At 38.1% G+C, this 16,159-nt stretch overlaps 1 pseudogene; it reads right to left on the reverse strand.

The window, feature by feature from the left end:
• The window catches only part of LOC138297134 (uncharacterized), a 62,837-nt pseudogene extending 52,232 nt beyond the window's left edge, over positions 1-10,605 (reverse strand).
• Positions 10,606-16,159: the final 5,554 nt, after the last annotated feature.

The following is a 16,159-nucleotide window of genomic DNA, read 5'->3' on the forward strand; positions in this document are numbered from 1 at the left end:
TTGTACTGTTAAAGCAAATGGGTCATTCACAAAGACATGTTAAGATAACACTTACTGTTGCTGTACCATGCGTCATGGTACATGTATTACCAGACACACAGTGAACTCAATCAGTTTATTGTAACTAAAACACAAAGGTATGAGTAGTAGACACACAAACAGATAAAACAGAAGTTAACTAGATTATTTTCTGCAACACAAGTATATCGGGACAGCACACAGAAGAGGAAGAGTCCAAGGCAGGTGAGGCAACTCACATGAATGAGGAGGACAGCATGAATGAACCACAATGTGGCTCCTCCACATCACATACCAGCTCCACCAGTGCTGTCATTTCACACCAGTCTGCTTCACCAGAGGATGATGAAGGCCATTCACAAACAAGTCAGACTATTACTCCCATAGTGAGAACATGTCAGCTGCTTATATTGGGACATGGTCAACAGTGAAGCGGGGCATGACCTGTGCTTCAAACACTTTCACCAGTCCTACAGACATCTGATAACACACAGTTGTTTGGAGGGATGGAAAAGTCAATTTTGTGAATTCAATGCTTGCAACATAAAGCAATTAAGTGAATCTGCAGGAAGTTACTCAGCATGCCTTATGTAAGGCAGTAGGGTTTCTAAATGTTGCCAGACAAATGACAGAGAATCAAAGCCACTTGGACCATAACATGCACAGCATGACAGCTGCCCTCAAGAAGCTGTATCGACAACTCTCCAACTCTTACTCTGGTGAGTTACGCAGGGACACCCACAGTGCATGCAGGATGGACACCCTAAGCCTGTCCATCCGGTGACTGGCACATGCTCCAGTAAACCTGTGCAGGAGGACAGTCAATGTAAGGTAGAAGTGGAGATGTCACAAGGGGTCTGCAACAGATAGCATCTGCTGTCTAGGCAATGTAGACTGACAGCATTGCGGGGGTCACAAGCAGAGAAGGGGCTGTTAGCGAGGAGAGATCTACCTTCAGCAGTGTCCCCGTCTCAGATGCCAGTGGTCTGAAATGTAGCAGCAGTCAAACACATGCTGCAACATGACGATGAGGTAGCCCATCTGGCTGTAGGGCAAAAACATTGAGCTGTCAATGCAGTTTTGTATGTCATACCCAAGTTCACGCCTATCTGGTGAATTAACCTGCACAGTTGTATTTTTCATTTTCTAAATGTGTGTTTAGCTTGATTGCAGACTACGTACTTGACAATAAATGTATTTTGTATCACATGCCTCAACAGCTTCTTGTGTTCCTTTCACATACACAGTGCATTAACATTGACTACGTACCTCCAAAAGTATTGTGTGGCAATGCGGTCCCTGCACCTTCACCCATCTACTGCTCTGCTCCCATTTCTCAGTTGCTGTACTGGTGGCTCAGTATCTTCATCGTCTGACTCAGACATCTCAATGTTTTGCCTCTCCTGGTGGCAATATTGTGGAGGATGGCACACGTTGCTAAAATCTTGCAAGATTTTCTGTTGCATACTGTAACACTCCCCCCACTCTTATGCAACCACCTGAAACATAATTTTAGTAGGCCAAATGTCCACTCTATGACACTCCTGGTGCTACATTGTGCATTGTTATATTGGTGCACATTTAGGAAATTCGGAGTAACATATGGTGTTAGGATCCGTGGACATAGGGCATACGCACTGTCACCTGCAACACAGATATAGTTGTGAGGCTACATGACATAGTGAGTAAATGACATAGTGAGTAATAGATTGTGCACATTTATCTCTTATTAACTTTTTATTCCATACCTGTTATCCATCATCAAATTCCCCTCTTTCCAGATGTCCATTTATTCCTCTGTGCCTAAACATTTAGGAGTCATTGGTGCTTCCTGGATATTGCAAAACAATATCAGTTATTATACTGCAGGCATTGCATACTACCTGAATGTTGAGGAAATGTGTATTTTTCCTGTTTTTGAAAATGTATTCCAGAAAGGATGGAAGACATATAGGCATATGTGCCCCATCTAGAGACCCTATGACATGGTGAAAATTAGCAATCCTGTAAAACTCTAATTTGGTATTATGCATTTCCTGGGCATGCCCGGGCAGGTATATGTGTTGCTGTGTGTATATCAGCATGGCATTTAGGAATGCACAGATTAATTGTGAAAGTGCACTTTGTGACACCCCTCCTGGTACAGCAATGACCCCCAGATAACTGCCAGAGGTTAATAGGTGCAATGAGGACAACACCTATACATGAGTAGGGATTGCATTACAGTGCAGACTCCTGCTTTTCAAATGTGGGTGTAAAAGTGAAATAATTTCCAATGTGACAGTGCTACTCAGCCTGTATTTCCTATATATTTCTTCCTTGGTTTGTTGAAACAGGGTAAGTCTGACTCTGAACCTTCGCTCTTGTTGTGGTTTCCTCCTCCTCCTCTGAACAGCCAGTATTTGCATCCTTTGTGAAATGAGGTAAAGAACAGCCATTCTGGGACAGTTTATATACTCTACACACATTTACCATCTGTTCCAAATTTGTGCTAAATTGCAAGTGCAAAAGCTGTATTTTGTGACCATTTGCTATTTGCGAATGCATTGAACATACCAGTTGCAGGTCCCTAATACAGATTTCCTATTTCCAATTTGGTATTTGCATTTGCAACTTTTTGAGACTCACAAAACAGTTACATTGCAGTTTGCGGTTTGCGATTGTCTTCTGTACATCACCGGCATCCATTTTTGCAGACGCAAACCCCTTTTTGACCGTTTTGTGAATCGCATTTTTTTTTTACATGTGGCCCACAATTCTGAAAAAAGTTCATCTTCAAATGAAACATGAGGCAGAAAAATTGCGTTTAATGCCTTTCTGACAAGCAGTGAATGGCAGTAAAAATACCTGTGTATAATGATGCTTTTTTTTTGTTTTTTTTAATGAGAGATTTTAGTGAAAAACAAATAAAATCTAATTGAATCAAATGTTTTGTATGACTGCACCCGCACTACCAAGCAATTACTCCACAGTGGCACATATCACCCACATGAACAAACCCACTAGAATCAACACGGAAATTTAAATTCCAAGAGTATCAGTAACGTATAAATTTCACCAAGTTATTACTTTGAAGCCAAGATCCCTTTTTGAAAGTAACCGCCTAAACATCAATGGAATAGCACACAGATGTGAGCAAAAGATTCATTCAAAAGAGAAAACAATAAAAAAAAGATCATGCATATTTGTTTGAAAAAATATTGAGAGAAATAACGTGACAAAGTATGTAATTTTTTTTTTTTGTAGTAATTGTTTAAGGTAAAGCAGCTTTATTGGGAAATAACAATAGCAAAATATAGAGTAACACCAACTAAAGTAATAATACAAAAATAAACGTAAGCATACAAAATTGTCAATAAAAGAGAAGCTGTTTAACATTTTCTGAGATTATTGGGGAATAAAAGGGGGGAGGGAAGGGGAACGGGAGGCAAATGGAAGAGAAAGCCAATGCTTAACAACATCGTGCAATATAGAATGAGAAATCAAAATTGCAATATAAAAGTAAAAAATCGGAATCAATATTGAGAAACAATTGCAGAGAAATAAACATCTTATGGTGGTTTAAAGTTTTCAGATGAAATGCAATTACTATAATTTCGAACAGCAGTATCTAAAAATGAAGTTATTGGCAACCAGTGTAATTCTCTATTAACAGAAGGGCAGTCCAATGAAGCAAAAGTAGTATTTATCCTGTGGTAATGACAAACATCATATCACTAAGCTCTATGAGAAATATTGGATGAACATTTCTAATTAAGTGTAATTTGTTGAAATGTTAGAGCTAACATGAAACCTAAAGGCTTCAAATTATCAAAGTCTGAGTTAATGTTCTCGGATAAGTGTCAAGGGAGATAATGAATACTGGAAAAGAAAAATTAAGGTGAGTTAGAACCAAACCTTTACCCAAAAAGAAGGGGTAGGAGGGCAATGGAATAATAGGTGTATGAGAACCCTATTAGGATGATCGCACTACCAACATTTCGTAGTTGAGTTTGTGGGAAATTGGGCAATGGTGAAGTAAGATAAAGCCTGTAATATAAAACGAGCAATGATTGTGAACTAGGGGCTGTTCTGGAAATGTTGTGTATCCTATCCCATATTTTGTTTTGGATATCCCATATCTTGTTTCGTTAGGGATACTCCAGGTACATCACAAATCTGATTCCCATTATTTTAGGCATTGTTGTCTGTAGTTGAGTAACAAAGAAGTCTGTAGATAGATGATGCCTTAGGAATAGAAGTAAGAATGGAACAAAGAGAGGATTACAATACTGATGAAGATGAAAGAGTTGGTAATGAATGAAGAACATCGAGAAGAAAACGTACGAGGAGGCGATATTTAGGCAAAAAAGAGTGAGGGCAATTAAACAATTGTTGGAATTGTGAGAAAGAAAGAAGACCATCATTAGAAAATAAATCCTTGACCCATACTATACCATTTTGTCTCTAGGATTACTAAAACAACAACTTATTATTAATAGTAATGAGGTCGTTATACCAAAGAGGAGAGTGTAGGAAAGAGTTACAAGATGTGATTTGTGATGAATAATAAGGTTTTAACAGTGTACAAGTATGTTTAGGAAGCGGGAAAGCTGTGATAGAGGTGTGAGAGGAGAAGGACAAAACTTCCCTTGGAGAAAATAGAACAAGAAAATAGCATCCAGTGTTCTACCATAAGGGAGTAAATGAAGACTGTAACAAAGAAACCCACCTTGAAGCTTATCCTATGCAGAAAGCTAAATGGTGTAACCAGAAATCTGTTAAATTAGCCTCACCCTCCTGCTTAGATTTCTGAAGATGAGCAAAAGAATTCCTAGATTTTTTTTACACTCCAAATTAGACAATGTTGAATCCATTTAAAAAAAAAAAACCTTTGTCAGGTATGTACACTGGAGCCATGGATAAAATATCATATAATAGCTGAAATCATCATTTTGAGACGACCCCACCCAGAAAGAAACAGAGGATTCCATGACGAATGGAGTTTATCAACCCTATGTAAACAATCTTTTGTATTCACTCGAATAGAGTCCTTAATGTATGGAGTAAACCAGATACCCAAATATTTAATTTTGGTCGTATTCCAACAAAAATCTGTGGCTACAAACGGTTGTTTAAAACAAATTTAGTAAGGGGAAGAATATCAGTTTTATCTGAGTTTATCCTATACCCTCAGACCGAAGAAAATCTCGTGGAGTAAGGCAGGTACAAAATGGTCGGGATTAGAAAGGAAGAGGAGTGTGTCGTCAGCACAGGCAGAAAGTTTCAAATGTTTATCTCCAGAACGGAATTAATCAATTACAGTATTATTCCTAATAGAGATTGAAAGAGTTCAAGGGCCAGTATAAATAAAAGGGGAGATAATGAACAGCCTTGATGAGCACCACGCTTCAATGGAAAATAGCTTGAAACTTTCCCATTGACAAGAACAGATGCCATGGAGGATTGATAGTGTAAAGATAAGCAAGATGAAGTGGGGACCCAGCCCATGCTAAGACAGGGATTTAAGTAAAAAGGACCAATCTAGGTGATCAAATGATTTCTCTGTGACTATAGAAATTGCTGCTAGAGAATACAATAGTGAGGAGTCTTTGTTCAATACACAAAGGAATAAGCTAGAGTTATCAGATACAAGTCTACATTTGAAAACCCAGATTGTTCCTGACCTATTATCAAAGGCAAAAAGGGATCAAACTGTAAAGATAACAATTTGACAAAGATCTTATCATCTACATTAGCCAGAGAAAATGGTCTGTAGTTCTTACAGAAAGCTGGGTCCTTGCCTTCTTTATGGATGAGACATATAGTAGTCTCCTAAAAGGTACCACCCCCAGATCCAGAACTTGAGAAGAACTGAAAAAGGTGCAATAATCTGGGAAGCTAAATGTTGGAAAAATTGAACTATGAAACCATCTGGTCCTGGGGTCTTACCCTTCTTAAGGGATTGAAGAGCTAGAAGAATTTCTGACAAATATATACAAGTATCTAAATGAGAAAAATCAACGTGCCCACAAGTAGGGTTTTTGACTTCTTTTGAAAAGGCATCAATCTGAGATGGATGGGCCGGAAATTCAGGAGTGTAAAGAGTTTGGTAATACTTCACAAACTCAGACAAACTCTCATTGTCCTTGAAACCAGGGCTTCTGTACCAGTTGTTATCAAATCTAGTGTGTGGTGTTGTTTCCGGATCTTTAAGTAATTAGCTAGAAGTTTACCCATTTTATTGCAACCACTATAGTAGAGTGCACTGCTATGAAGTATAATAGAAGAAGCCTTGCCCATTGAGATTTTTTTAAATGAAAATTGCGCAAATAATTTTTGTTCATATCAGGCGCCAAAGAGGAAGAATAATATTGGTGCCCTAAGTGTTTATGATAATAGGGTTTGACTTTGTTTAATGTAGGATTTATTTTAAACAAAGTCAATAATGTGTCCACGAGCGGAAGCTTTAAAGGTATCCCATAGAAACTGAGGGGAGATGTCAGGATCTTCATGAATGTTAGAGAATTCCTCAGTAAAAGCAATACACAGTGAGGGTCCCCTCTTATAGAACCACGTATAGATTACTAAGATAAATAAACAATATCATAAAGGTCCATGTCTCATAGAACAAGTTTCAAAAGTCCACAGATGAATCCACAGGTTTATTGACAAGTTCAGAACATCAAAGGTAGATTGTACATCCAGCCAACACGTGTTTCGTCTTGGGAAATGTTTAAATCCCTTACGACTTCTTCAGGGCTAGAAATCATAAAGATAACACACGAGTTAAGATCAATGTACTTAACCGCCCAGTTCACACCAATTGTGTATCAAAACCAAAAAGAGGAATTATTGGTCAACACCACCCCATAAAAAGTGAGAGGAAAGAGATCAACAACCAACTCCAACTAAAGAGCACTTTAATAAAGCACTTATGAGTGATGAGATAACAGAAACTTACAGCATGCTTAACTATACGTGAAATACCCAAGTCAAAAAACACCAAAAAGCAAACACCCATAATCCAAAGTGTATACGTGTGCCCATAGAGAGATTACTTGTATTTAAATACCTTATAAGTCCACCACAATTTAAAGGCAAGTATTCATCAACTAATATCAATCCAATATGAACTTCCAGCGTGACTGATATCCAATCTATGTTCAGAATCTAATGTTAAAGAAAAAGGGGAAAGTATAAGTGTTTTCCAACACACTAATACTTCGTAAAAGCAAAACGTTACCACTTATAATAGATCTGAATATACCATGACTGGCATAATCCGTAACTATAACCTATTAGTCAGAAATCCATGCCATAATAACAAAAAATAATAATAATCCATGAGTTGTGCTACAAGACTACGAAAATAACCATCAACGCGCCGATAATAACTCGATCCTGGAGAGTTATATTACTGGCAAAATGTGTGTACGCGCATTACACTCAACTTACCACCAGTTCGCTGGAACGGCAGATGAGTATCGAGAAAAGCGGCGTCTTCCAGTACGGACGCCTAGCGTGTACGCTGAACGCGAACACCCGAACCCGGAAGTTATATACACTTCCGGGTTCGGCCTTCAAGCTAACCGGGGCACCAACATCAAAGACGGCACACAACTGCGTCAGCCACTGCAGTTCCCATAAAACGCAGCATTTCGCAATATTAACCGAAGGTACAAGAGACAAACATAAGGGGGAAAAAGAGATCAAAATCTGTATCTCCTAATAAAGAAGCAATAAGCATTAAACTAGTCAGCTATTAAGCAAAATACCGTATTATTTAGATTGAATCAACAACGAAAATAAGATAAAGCAAATTTGTTATTACTAGCACTAGTATTACAGGCCAAATCTCAATTAATAGAAATGTACCAAGTACACCACTATACCAAATACATCAATGGGGTACCCATAACATTATAATAACCTAAATGTCAATCAAAGTATGCCATTATTCGAATCCAAGCTACTAGTCACCCCTAAAATAACATCAAAAGGGGAAATAAAACACATCCCCACTCATTGATTGTGAATTATTGTGCGTTTAAGAGCCATTGATCTTAAATTCGTATGTACTCAATTTACACTGTCTATCATTAGTACATTAAAAAACATATTTATATTACACGTTACTTGCAAATATACAAAATGTACTAACACATAATCACCACTAACATATTATATAACACAGAAAATAATACAGAAAATAATACTCATTCAATCCCCCAAGAAAAATTCCAGTTCGCTATCAGAATTCAATCCTGTTTCTACAGTTCTGAGTCTCATAATCCACAGTGCTTCTTGTCTGCGAAGACGCAATTCCCTATTGCCCCCTCTTGGGTTACGGGGGACATGCTCCAGTCCAAAAAATTCAAAGCATTTTTTGGTTGGTTGTGCTTCACAGGTAGTCATGTGTGCTACTAAGGGATACCTCACATCCCCATTGTTAAGTACCCGAACATGTTCTCCTATTCTAGTTTTGAGTGCTCTTATAGTGCTTCCAACATACATTTTTGTACATTTACAGCGAACAATGTATACAACAAAATTAGAGTTACAGTCCATAATGGAGCGCAAGGCAAATGTTTTATCATCATGAGAGAATTCTTGTATTTTGTGACATGCCCAACGACAGACTCCACAAGAGCCACATTTGTAAAAACCCTCCCCTCTCTGAGATAACCATGTTTTCTTCGGGGAGATAGTGGTGTAACTAGGACTTAATATATTTCTCAAGGTTCTGCCTTTACGAAATGATGTAATGACTCCTCCCGCTACCACATCCTTCAATGTCTCTTCCTGCATAAGTAAATTCCAGTGTTTAATCATAAATCTCTTCAGAATCAAGGAAGCATCATTAAAATCCGTTACGAATCTCACCACATTAGACGTTTCCTTGGTCTCTTTCTGTACTTTGAGTCTCAAAGTGTCTTTTCTGTCAATATATCTAGCTTTCAGCCGTGCTTTCTTAATAATCTTATTAGAGTATCCCCGTATTGAAAACCTTCTTTCCATGTCACTCAACTGGGTAACAAATTCCGCATCTATGCTACAGTTACGTCTCGCCCTCAAAAATTCTTCATAGGGAATTGATGCCACCTGATGTCTGGGGTGAGCACTTTCAGCATGCAAAATAGAGTTACAAGCAGTCGACATACGGAAAAGCCTACTATGAATCTTATCATCACAAATGAAGAGTTCCACATCCAGAAATTCAATCCTAGCCGCACTATATTGGTACGTAAATTTAACATTTAAATTGTTAGAATTTAAGAAACTACAAAATTCCATCAGTTTTGTTTCACCGCCTGTCCAAATCATTATACAGTCGTCTATATAGCGACCCCAAAACAGTACATGTGTTTGCCAGATGGCAGAATCTGGGCCCCAAATCCATATGTGTTCAAACCATCCCATGAACAGGTTTGGATAGGATGGAGAGAACTTGGAACCCATCGCCACACCACATTTCTGTCGAAACCACATGTTGTTAAATAAAAATAAATTGTTAGTTGTAATGATGTTAACCATATCCAATATCATCATTGTATGATCCCACAGACTTGCTGACCTCTTACTTAGGAAAAATTTTAAGGCTTCTAAGCCAACATCATGATTAATGCAAGTATACAGAGACACCACGTCTAAAGTCACCAGTAACATGCTGCTGTCCCACTCTACGTCACTCAGAGTACTGAGAATATGCGTGGTATCTCTGATGAAAGAAGGAAGATTATGAACCAACGGTTGTAAAAAACAGTCTACATATTCTGAAAGCCTCTCTGTAGGGCCAAGTATGCCTGATACAATTGGTCTCCCAGGTGGGAAAGGTAAGCCTTTATGAATCTTAGGCAAAGTATAAATACACGGATAACGTGGATGGTGTACCTTGAGGTACAGATATTCATCTTTATTAAGTAACCCATGTTTTTGCCACCTAACAAGTCTGTTATTGATCATATGTGCAAGACTGGGGACGGGATTATATGTAATCATCTCATAGCATGACAAGTCATTCAGTTGTGCCAGAATCTCATTATCATAATCGACCCTATCCATAATGACCACATTCCCACCCTTATCCGCTTGCCTAATGATGATACAATCGTTTTGTTTGAGTTCTTGTAATGCAGCTAGTTCATCCGAACTTAAGTTGCTGGAGGCATGTCGATACTTATTCTTAGTTAAATAGTTGTCATAGTCTTCGCAAACTTTGTCAAAGAACTTATCTAAGGGGTTCAGACCACAGGATCTCGGAACCCATCTAGATTGCCTTTTAAGTCCACTAGAAACACTTCTGTTTGATGTAACATCTAAATCATCTAGAATTCTAGCAGTAATGTCTGGGTCTTCATCACGTTCCGCTAGAGATATCAAGGTTGCAGTATCTCGAACATCTTCAATAGATAAAGTTCTCAAAACAGGAACAGTATCATTAGTATTCGTAACGTTATTGGGATTCTGTTGAAAATATTTTTTAAGTTTCAATTTCCGAACAAATTTAAACAGGTCAATTTTAGATCTGCATGGGTCCCCAAAGCTACTAGGACAGTAACTAAGACCCTTTGATAAAAGACTTTTGATCCCTGTAGTTAGTATCATATTTGTCAAATTCACTATATTAATATATACTGCATCATCAGAGTTCATACTTTCTTGTCCCGAGATCTCGTTTTGACTCCCTCCATCTCTTTTGCAACATTTACCGCCTCTCCTACCCCTCCTAGTTTTTTCATATCTGTTCTTCCTCTGTTTTGAGCATTTCTGCCTCGTTTCATCCTCATTAGTTCTAATAAAAAACTATTACCACTTGAGGTTCCATGAGCAGAAGTACTGGCTCCATCCTCCACTTCACTGTCACTCGTGATCGAGGTACTAATAGATGATGAATCAGAGAACTTCGGCAGATCCGAACCATTGGCGACCCCTCCACCATGAAAAAAGTGATCATATTTATTGGAGAAAGTGAAAATTCCACCAGTCAGGTAATCTCTCTCGTCCCGTTTGAGTTTACGAGCCTTCCTCTGCATAATTTCCTCCTGATATTTAATTAAAACTTGTTCGAAAATCTTATAATTTTTCTCAGTAGCATCTTTAAGATTTAAGCTCTCGATTTCTCTTTCAAGAATACCAATTTCAGTCTGTAATTGACTGACTTTCCTCTCAGAGTTAATGATCAAAATATCCATAAGTTTCATAGAGCTGCCAGTTAATTCCTTATCCCATAGTTTTAGTAAATCATCATCCAAGTCATCATAAGTGGGGAAAATTTGAGATCTCAAACCTCGGGGAATACGGTTGATTTTTTTTTATTGTTTTAATGTTGTCCCATCCCACCACTTGGATAACTCATTTTTCTTCATCCTCTCTAGTCTCATAAATTTGTTTCTAAGACCTTCTTTTTGCAGGTTACTCCCGGATACACTTTGAAAGTTACCTCCTTTTGCTAGATTATCAAATAATTCTTCTGCTATTTTAATCCTGTCCATGGTAAAGTAAAAAGGTTTTTTAATTTTATATTTACAAGGGTCACAACCAAGCTGCCTCCTCAAGTTAGACAAGAAATAGTTAATGGGGTGCACGGTGAGGAGATATGGCGCTAAGGATGTCACTGTACCCTATGTGTTGTGACAGGGGAACCACACAAAGGAAACACCCTACCCTTAAGGCATAAACAACCTCACAACAAATACAATACACAGTGAGGGTCCCCTCTTATAGAACCACGTATAGATTACTAAGATAAATAAACAATATCATAAAGGTCCATGTCTCATAGAACAAGTTTCAAAAGTCCACAGATGAATCCACAGGTTTATTGACAAGTTCAGAACATCAAAGGTAGATTGTACATCCAGCCAACACGTGTTTTGTCTTGGGAAATGTTTAAATCCCTTACGACTTCTTCAGGGCTAGAAATCATAAAGATAACACACGAGTTAAGATCAATGTACTTAACCGCCCAGTTCACACCAATTGTGTATCAAAACCAAAAAGAGGAATTATTGGTCAACACCACCCCATAAAAAGTGAGAGGAAAGAGATCAACAACCAACTCCAACTAAAGAGCACTTTAATAAAGCACTTATGAGTGATGAGATAACAGAAACTTACAGCATGCTTAACTATACGTGAAATACCCAAGTCAAAAAACACCAAAAAGCAAACACCCATAATCCAAAGTGTATACGTGTGCCCATAGTGAGATTACTTGTATTTAAATACCTTATAAGTCTACCACAATTTAAAGGCAAGTATTCATCAACTAATATCAATCCAATATGAACTTCCAGCGTGACTGATATCCAATCTATGTTCAGAATCTAATGTTAAAGAAAAAGGGGAAAGTATAAGTGTTTTCCAACACACTAATACTTCGTAAAAGCAAAACGTTACCACTTATAATAGATCTGAATATACCATGACTGGCATAATCCGTAACTATAACCTATTAGTCAGAAATCCATGCCATAATAACAAAAAATAATAATAATCCATGAGTTGTGCTACAAGACTACGAAAATAACCATCAACGCGCCGATAATAACTCGATCCTGGAGAGTTATATTACTGGCAAAATGTGTGTACGCGCATTACACTCAACTTACCACCAGTTCGCTGGAACGGCAGATGAGTATCGAGAAAAGCGGCGTCTTCCAGTACGGACGCCTAGCGTGTACGCTGAACGCGAACACCCGAACCCGGAAGTTATATACACTTCCGGGTTCGGCCTTCAAGCTAACCGGGGCACCAACATCAAAGACGGCACACAACTGCGTCAGCCACTGCAGTTCCCATAAAACGCAGCATTTTGCAATATTAACCGAAGGTACAAGAGACAAACATAAGGGGGAAAAAGAGATCAAAATCTGTATCTCCTAATAAAGAAGCAATAAGCATTAAACTAGTCAGCTATTAAGCAAAATACCGTATTATTTAGATTGAATCAACAACGAAAATAAGATAAAGCGAATTTGTTATTACTAGCACTAGTATTACAGGCCAAATCTCAATTAATAGAAATGTACCAAGTACACCACTATACCAAATACATCAATGGGGTACCCATAACATTATAATAACCTAAATGTCAATCAAAGTATGCCATTATTCGAATCCAAGCTACTAGTCACCCCTAAAATAACATCAAAAGGGGAAATAAAACACATCCCCACTCATTGATTGTGAATTATTGTGCGTTTAAGAGCCATTGATCTTAAATTCGTATGTACTCAATTTACACTGTCTATCATTAGTACATTAAAAAACATATTTATATTACACGTTACTTGCAAATATACAAAATGTACTAACACATAATCACCACTAACATATTATATAACACAGAAAATAATACAGAAAATAATACTCATTCAATCCCCCAAGAAAAATTCCAGTTCCCTATCAGAATTCAATCCTGTTTCTACAGTTCTGAGTCTCATAATCCACAGTGCTTCTTGTCTGCGAAGACGCAATTCCCTATTGCCCCCTCTTGGGTTACGGGGACATGCTCCAGTCCAAAAAATTCAAAGCATTTTTTAGTTGGTTGTGCTTCACAGGTAGTCATGTGTGCTACTAAGGGATACCTCACATCCCCATTGTTAAGTACCCGAACATGTTCTCCTATTCTAGTTTTGAGTGCTCTTATAGTGCTTCCAACATACATGTTTGTACATTTACAGCGAACAATGTATACAACAAAATTAGAGTTACAGTCCATAATGGAGCGCAAGGCAAATGTTTTATCATCATGAGAGAATTCTTGTATTTTGTGACATGCCCAACGACAGACTCCACAAGAGCCACATTTGTAAAAACCCTCCCCTCTCTGAGATAACCATGTTTTCTTCGGTGAGATAGTGGTGTAACTAGGACTTAATATATTTCTCAAGGTTCTGCCTTTACGAAATGATGTAATGACTCCTCCCGCTACCACATCCTTCAATGTCTCTTCCTGCATAAGTAAATTCCAGTGTTTAATCATAAATCTCTTCAGAATCAAGGAAGCATCATTAAAATCCGTTACGAATCTCACCACATTAGACGTTTCCTTGGTCTCTTTCTGTACTTTGAGTCTCAAAGTGTCTTTTCTGTCAATATATCTAGCTTTCAGCCGTGCTTTCTTAATAATCTTATTAGAGTATCCCCGTACTGAAAACCTTCTTTCCATGTCACTCAACTGGGTAACAAATTCCGCATCTATGCTACAGTTACGTCTCGCCCTCAAAAATTCTTCATAGGGAATTGATGCCACCTGATGTCTGGGGTGAGCACTTTCAGCATGCAAAATAGAGTTACAAGCAGTCGCCTTACGGAAAAGCCTACTATGAATCTTATCATCACAAATGAAGAGTTCCACCTCCAGAAATTCAATCCTAGCCGCACTATATTGGTACGTAAATTTAACATTTAAATTGTTAGAATTTAAGAAACTACAAAATTCCATCAGTTTTGTTTCACCGCCTGTCCAAATCATTATACAGTCGTCTATATAGCGACCCCAAAACAGTATATGTGTTTGCCAGATGGCAGAATCTGGGCCCCAAATCCATATGTGTTCAAACCATCCCATGAACAGGTTTGCATAGGATGGAGAGAACTTGGAACCCATCGCCACACCACATTTCTGTCGAAACCACATGTTGTTAAATAAAAAGAAATTGTTAGTTGTAATGATGTTAACCATATCCAATATCATCATTGTATGATCCCACAGACTTGCTGACCTCTTACTTAGGAAAAATTTTAAGGCTTCTAAGCCAACATCATGATTAATGCAAGTATACAGAGACACCACGTCTAAAGTCACCAGTAACATGCTGCTGTCCCACTCTACGTCACTCAGAGTACTGAGAATATGCGTGGTATCTCTGATGAAAGAAGGAAGATTATGAACCAACGGTTGTAAAAAACAGTCCACATATTCTGAAAGCCTCTCCGTAGGGCCAAGTATGCCTGATACAATTGGTCTCCCAGGTGGGAAAGGTAAGCCTTTATGAATCTTAGGCAAAGTATAAATACACGGATAACGTGGATGGTGTACCTTGAGGTACAGATATTCATCTTTATTAAGTAACCCATGTTGTTGCCACCTAACAAGTCTGTTATTGATCATATGTGCAAGACTGGGGACGGGATTATATGTAATCATCTCATAGCATGACAAGTCATTCAGTTGTGCCAGAATCTCATTATCATAATCGACCCTATCCATAATGACCACATTCCCACCCTTATCCGCTTGCCTAATGATGATACAATCGTTTTGTTTGAGTTCTTGTAATGCAGCTTGTTCATCCGAACTTAAGTTGCTGGAGGCATGTCGATACTTATTCTTAGTTAAATAGTTGTCATAGTCTTCGCAAACTTTGTCAAAGAACTTATCTAAGGGGTTCAGACCACAGGATCTCGGAACCCATCTAGATTGCCTTTTAAGTCCACTAGAAACACTTCTGTTTGATGTAACATCTAAATCATCTAGAATTCTAGCAGTAATGTCTGGGTCTTCATCACGTTCCGCTAGAGATATCAAGGTTGCAGTATCTCGAACATCTTCAATAGATAAAGTACTCAAAACAGGAACAGTATCATTAGTATTCGTAACATTATTGGGATTCTGTTGAAAATATTTTTTAAGTTTCAATTTCCGAACAAATTTAAACAGGTCAATTTTAGATCTGCATGGGTCCCCAAAGCTACTAGGACAGTAACTAAGACCCTTTGATAAAAGACTTTTGATCCCTGTAGTTAGTATCATATTTGTCAAATTCACTATATTAATAGATACTGCATCATCAGAGTTCATACTTTCTTGTCCCGAGATCTCGTTTTGACTCCCTCCATCTCTTTTGCAACATTTACCGCCTCTCCTACCCCTCCTAGTTTTTTCATATCTGTTCTTCCTCTGTTTTGAGCATTTCTGCCTCGTTTCATCCTCATTAGTTCTAATAAAAAACTATTACCACTTGAGGTTTCATGAGCAGAAGTACTGGCTCCATCCTCCACTTCACTGTCACTCATGATCGAGGTATTAATAGATGATGAATCAGAGAACTTCGGCAGATCCGAACCATTGGCGACCCCTCCACTATGAAAAAAGTGATCATATTTATTGGAGAAAGTGAAAATTCTACCAGTCAGGTAATCTCTCTCGTCC

The sequence above is a fragment of the Pleurodeles waltl genome, chromosome 5, assembly GCF_031143425.1.
Source record: "Pleurodeles waltl isolate 20211129_DDA chromosome 5, aPleWal1.hap1.20221129, whole genome shotgun sequence".
Taxonomy (NCBI): domain Eukaryota; kingdom Metazoa; phylum Chordata; class Amphibia; order Caudata; family Salamandridae; genus Pleurodeles; species Pleurodeles waltl.